Genomic DNA, 6,514 nt, shown 5'->3' with positions numbered 1-6,514 from the left:
ATTCGTACCTGCAATGCGTCACTTGGACATGCACAGTCTGGGCTGGGAAGCGGTTACCCCTCCCCCCGCCCGCAGTGCGCGAGGCCCGGCCCGGCCCGGCCCGGCCCGGCGCGGCGCGGCCCAGTGCGGCGGGGCCCGGCCCGGCTTGGCCCGGCCCGGCCCGGGGGGCGCCGCTGCCGCTGCTGCCGGCCTGCCCCCGTGTCCCGCTCCCTGCGCCTGCAGAGGGTGGGCGGCCGGCCTGGGGTCCGGCTGGCGCTGCGGCAGGGTGTGCCGGGCGGGCAGAGCCCCAGCGCCCTGCTGCCGCTGCGGGCACGCGCCTGAGCGGCGGCGGCCGCCGCAGAGGGCCCGGGGGGAGCGGCGCGGCGGGGCGGGCTCCGGAGCGGGCCCTCCGCGGCCAAGGCGGCTTCCTTCCGCCGACAAACCGTGCAGGCCGCGGCGGGCGGTGTCGCTGGGCCGCTGCGGGGGCGGGGAGGGAGGCCCGGCTGGAGCAGACCCCGGGCCGCAGGCCTCGAAGCGGGGCCGTGGCCCAGCTTGGGCTGCAGTCTCTGGTGGTGCATTAGCCTGAGACTTAAGCAAAGTGCACCTGGGACGCGTATCCCCGAGAGCGCGTTGCCAGAACATTTCAAGCCTTATCTCGCTGTGCTCCGGAAAGCCTCACCCACAGAGTTACTAAATGAGACTCCCTCCGCATCCAGCACAGTCCAGAAAATTTCCCACCTTGCTCTGCAAGCCAGAGATGCTTCATCGCTGGTAGCATTTTTTCAAAGAACAGATTCCCCTGTTGCAAACCCTGTGCACCCTGGTCTTGTGCCTGTGCAGGGCAGCTGGCCAGCAATTCCAAGCTAAAATCTTAAGTCTTACCAGGGATTTCTGTAAGATGCATTTGGGCAAATTACTTCAGACAAAATTCCCACACTTGCAAATATCTTTTCAAAGGCATATAGTGTACGTAAAACCAGCTGATAATTCAACAAATAGCTGCAATGTTGGCTGAGTTCAGTGAAAGCAGGCCTACCTGTCATCTCTGAGAACCACAACGCTTATTTTGGGACCATAAATGTTATTAAAGTTTGGGGGCCCAAGTCCAAGTTTTCTGACCTAAGTTTGAGTACAAATCACCAGCCACATTACAATCAAAATTACCTACTTCCATATCTATTGCAAGAATTACTTAGTATATATTTGTACAGTACCTATAAATGAATAGTATTTTATACCTATCATTACTGTTACACAAACCAGAGCAATGGCTCTCACTTTAGACACTAAAGAGGTTTCACTCATCTCTGCTCTTCACAGTCATTTTGTTTTATAGGCCATATAAATAGGATGTACTTGGGAGGGGACTGGCGTGAACAAACTCGTAACAAAAATTCTGTGAGTTTTTCCCTCAGAATATTAATTTAAATTCTCAGGCTGGCTCTCTTTTCGGAGGTACTCGTGTGTCTGCCGAATTCAGGAGCAAAGGGGAAAAAACAGAACAAGGCCTGGTTTCTTAAAATAGTCAGAGACCCCTTCATGAAGCCCAGTGCCTCTCATCCTCTCTACCTCACTTTGTGACCACAGGGAATTTGGAAAACACCACCGTATACTTAAATTTGGCCTTCAGCCTTGAAATCTGAAGTTTCTATTTTGTGATATGTTAGCTTTTTAGGCCTCCTTTCCACTTAGATGTATTTATAGGCCACAAATCAAACACATCTAAACTATTGTCTTCTCAAACTCTGATGATGTTTTTTTCAATGTGTAATATATACCTAGATGAATAAAATGCTTTTCAGGAAAGCAATAAATGCCAAGGTTATTGTTATGCACTCCTCCTCGTACCTCTGCCATATGAAATAGGAGCAAATCCCCACCTATGGTCAGGCTATGCTCGATGCAGATAGATAAGGCTTCAAGCAGTTTTACTCCTCCCCATGCCCCCTTTGGTTCAGTTTTAAGGATTGCTGTGATGTTCCCAACTTCTTTGCAGTCCCAGAGGCGTGAATCACTGCAGACAAGTTCTTGACCAAAAAAATTCATCACCCGCTCTAGATTTGGGATAAAAGTGGCATAGCACCGCTCAGGGTGCATGTGTGTCGCACCCTCAAATCTGGAGCAGAGCAGAGTGCTGGTGCGTCTGTGTGGAGCAAAACCATCTTCTGTGGAGATGCTAGCTTGGGTCCTGGCAACAAAACGCCCACGTGTGCGCGGTGCTGGGCCTGATTACCAAGCCCTTTCCTTGGCGTCTGTCCTTTATCCTCACAGTATCTCGGAGAGGCAAAACATCGTGGCACCCAGCTTCACGGGCGGGTTACTCAGGTGCCGAGGCTCAAGGAATCGATTGAGATGAGGTATCTAAACATTTCTGTGAAGCAGGTCCTGAGAGATTTGATGAAAAGTATATGGAAGGGCTGTACTGAGACAGCATGTTCTGCCCAAGTCCTGTTCCTGCAGTTTGCTACTGGCTGCCTCAGGAGCACGGAGGCTGTAGGAAACACGAGGCCCACAGCGTAAATAAAACATAGGCTCTTTAATTATGGCCTAAGGGTCTGCCATGGAGCAGGGATTTGCATGCAAGAATTTCAGGTCCCAGAGAACGTGACCACCATACCGTTTATTTCTGTATATGCCCATTAAAGTATTGGGTATCTGTAATTTATTAAATTCTTCGTACTCTTTTTAGTTACGTTCAGTATTCTCTAAAGGTAGAAGAGGTGGTCACTCAGAGCATCCTCTCTCTACCGTATGTTTCCTATGCCCCCTGGTTCCTTGATCTCTTTCTCTCCCCTTTCTCTGTTCTTATGTGTCTCCTTTTTTCCATCTGCATTTTCCTCCAGCAGCACCCATTTCCTGTGGGTTTCATCACCACCCCCACCCTGCTTCCATCTGTTGAAGAGATCAGCCACGAAGTTAACTTGCAATTACACTACCAGTGAAATTACACCAACAATTACAGCAGCATTACTAGGCATTAAAGCGAACACCCCAGCGAAATTAATGGGAGAGGGGGGAAGTCACCCCTCTCACAAACAGGTTGTCAGCAATCTCAGGTAGGTAAAACAGCAGCTTCTCAGGTACGTTGAGGCCAGGGTCCTCTCTCGGTAGCCTAGAGAGGCAGAATTGCTTTCCAGCAGCCTAGCTGATGCTCTCCACAGCATGCATGTGCCAGGCAGGGAAATACATCAAATGACCGGCCGCAGCTGCGGGCTACGACTCTGACACCTCTGACAGAGCAATAATGGGAATTGACTGTAATTTCTCTGTCGCAGTGGTCCAGTATAGCTCTACCGACTCGGACTTTTTAACGTGCTTATTTCTCTCTCTGGTATGTAATTTAATAGATTTGTCAATGTTTGTGCGCTGTGCTTTCCCCCCCCCCCCCCCACAGAAATATAGTCTTACAAAAGTCCAGTTTCAGGATTGGGGCAACAAATTAGAAAAGCAATTTGAGGTACAAAGTTAGATGAGCTGTATATACCAGCAATTTTCACAGTTACTTTACGTGGTATATTTAATATTGTGCAAATTTAATTTATTCTATTGTTTTAATAATAATTTAATGGATCATATGGACTGATGTATAGAGAGCGCTGTGCAATGGTATAAAATGCTATAGCTGCCTCCTCAAGTTTTGCTATGCCATTTCTGTGTAGATTATAGTAATAATTTGAACAACCTAATTAGAAATTAATTGCAAATTTTATCAGTGAATTTCTCAGGTAAGAAGAAAAAAGTTCTCTACTTATAGAGAGTACTAAAACTTAGCATTTAACTAACTGCTACGTATAGAAGGAAAATAGCTTGTGGCTGATTTTGCATAATGGGTCTAATTTTTTCCAGCTTTGTCTGTAATAAAGAACCTGCCACCCTGAAGAAGGCCTTTGTCTCCAGTTCCAACTTTAAATCATGCAGCCAATGCCACGGGGATAAAACTAAGGTGTAAATCAGTATTTTGCCACCCAGATGTACTTGGAAGGCCCATTCAGCCCTCAGCAAGGAAAGAACTTCGCTGTGTGCAAAATCCTAAGGCGCTGAATGAGACGTCCCTATTTCTGATATCCTGAGAGCATCTGTTGATCAAACAACCCAGAATGCTGAGGACTGGGGCAACCGCTCATCCAGCTACCCTCGCCTCACCTGGATGGCAGCAGCAGTTAGGAAAAAAGAGAGGTTTGTTGACTGTATTGGATGGAAGACACCACCTCTAATATAAACACAGTTGTGGGAATAGCTGCGCTCTTTCCTTACGTGTTTGGAAAGCCTTGCCCCGTCCTTTGTGCCTGATCCTTGAAGCAGTCACACCCGGACTGCGTAGTGCCTGCGAGCCACTGGGATGGCACTCCTTCCCGTAGGGCAGGGGATTCCTCCCACCGCTTAGGTTTCGCTGTGTCAATGCTGAAGGTGATGCGGGCATTTCCAAATTAGCGTTTCAGTAACTCTGGTATGGCTAGCAAGGCAGCTCTAGCCGTGTGGTGCTTAACCTGAACTGTGGGGCCCACTCAAGAAGCCATTCAGGTTTGCAGTTAGTGGATACAGAGCTCTATTGTGGGGATTTCGGGGCTCCCTGACTCAAGGCTAGATGTTGTAAAGCTGAGTCTTTAACTATATTGTGACCGTTCACTAAAATGAAACAAGACGGGAGAGTCCAAAAAAGTAGATAGGTGCACGCACATAAAACTGAGAGAGGCTGGAGGAAGATGCAAGATCTAATCACAGGCTCTAGACTAGGATTAAGAGTAGAAAGCCACAATCTTTTCTTTGTTTTGTTTTGTTTTTTTTTAAGAGATAAACAACTACTTCCATTTTATGAGGATTTCTGATGGAACATTGTCCATAAACCTGCAGTATTTTCTGGACTCCTATGACGAAAACAGAGCTCTAGGTTTTCGTCTCACCAGCACATCATTCTGGAAGATAAGAATGCTGGGCAGAGGCAGTAGAGATCCCCTTTTTAAACCATGTTCTTGGAGTACAAGAATAGATGGCCCTCCACACTAATTATGAGCAAGATCTTGCTTTTGCTGTGTTTCATTTTCTAAAATACCTTAATAGGAAGGAAAGCATAAAAAACGTATTTGCTCCAAGATAACAGAAATCCCACAGCCGTCATCTATAGTACATTCCTGTTTTCCAGGGACTGGAAATAATAACATAACACTTACAAGAGGCAGCATAAAGTCCAGGAAATTGCACAATGTATTCCAATGTCTTCAGATTCGGCAAAGGCTTCTTTTTCTTTCCTTTGACGAGCTGTAAGAGAAAGAGAAAGTCTTCATGAGTCACCTGCACTTCCACCATGGGCCAGAAGCCTTCGTCTATGAGAACTACCACCTGATTATTATCGTCACAGCGCTTACAGCTGCCCTGCGTGAGTCGCAAGCCGTTTGAATTGCGTGCTGCATGTCTGCGGACGTGGTAGCGAACCTCAGTCTCGAATGGAGACTCTCTTCGGTTTGACGAACACGACTGAGAAAGTACTTGCAAATGCGCAGCGGCTAGGATTTTGCCATTTTCAGTGGGAAAACACATACAAAATATGCTTATTCACCAACCAGACTATGCCATTGTTACGGGTTGGTTTCAGTTTGCCCAAAGCCGAGCCCACAAAATAAGGAGTGAAGAAGGAGTATAATGGAATTAATAAACTTGACAAAATGCATCCAAGCAACTGTTTAAACTTCCCCTCGTGTGGAGATCTAGGAAGACAGTGGTCAAGGAAGAACTTGGTAATTCTCCATTTTGATGGGAAGAGATGGTTAGAGGAAAAATATGCTTTTCCAGATCTGAAGACAGTTAGTTTTGGTGACTTTCTGCATGGGAGGTTTTCATCCTAACATTTTTTCTTTATTAGCAAACAAAAATAACAGAATAATAGCTAACTTCTATTAAAAAATTACCGGGGAAGGCAAAGCAGTGCTTATAATAAGAGTTATTGCTGCAACCTTACTTAGGGCATAGATGCTAAATACCTCTGTGATGAAAAAGAAATCAGTGTAATGATGCTTTCCCCGTTACCTTTTTATGGGGGAATGAAATGTCACAAAATAGTTTGCACACTTCCTAGTGGGGACGAGGACATACAAGACTGATTTACAGCAGAAGGCAAAAGGATTTTGTTTAAAATCAGTGCAGGTAGACAGACAGCTGCTGGAACTGAAGGTTAAAATATGTTTTAATTTTCTAATGACAGCAAAGGATGAAGCACTTATCGACTATAAAATTTCAGATATAGTATAGAATCTGACTAGACTAAATATAGTATATCTACTTCCCTTTTTTACCCAAATAGACATTGTTTCACCTAAGCTGAAACTGCTCTGGAAATTCAAACCATGTCATTTAGTCTTGTGCTTTAAGGTCCTGCACGTTTAAAGTGATTTTTGTCCACATGCTGACAGTTGAAGAACCCCACCTCTGTTGAAGTCGGTAGGCGTTTCACAGGCTTTCTTTCAGCAGGTCACATCCTGAGCATCTTATTCACTTGTTCCTCTGTCTCTACTCAGGCATGCTTTCAGAGGAGTTCATCCAC

This window comes from Mycteria americana, chromosome 3 (genome assembly GCF_035582795.1).
Source record: "Mycteria americana isolate JAX WOST 10 ecotype Jacksonville Zoo and Gardens chromosome 3, USCA_MyAme_1.0, whole genome shotgun sequence".
NCBI lineage: Eukaryota > Metazoa > Chordata > Aves > Ciconiiformes > Ciconiidae > Mycteria > Mycteria americana.
The sequence above is the reverse complement of the archived record's forward strand: the minus strand, read 5'-3'. Positions refer to the sequence as shown.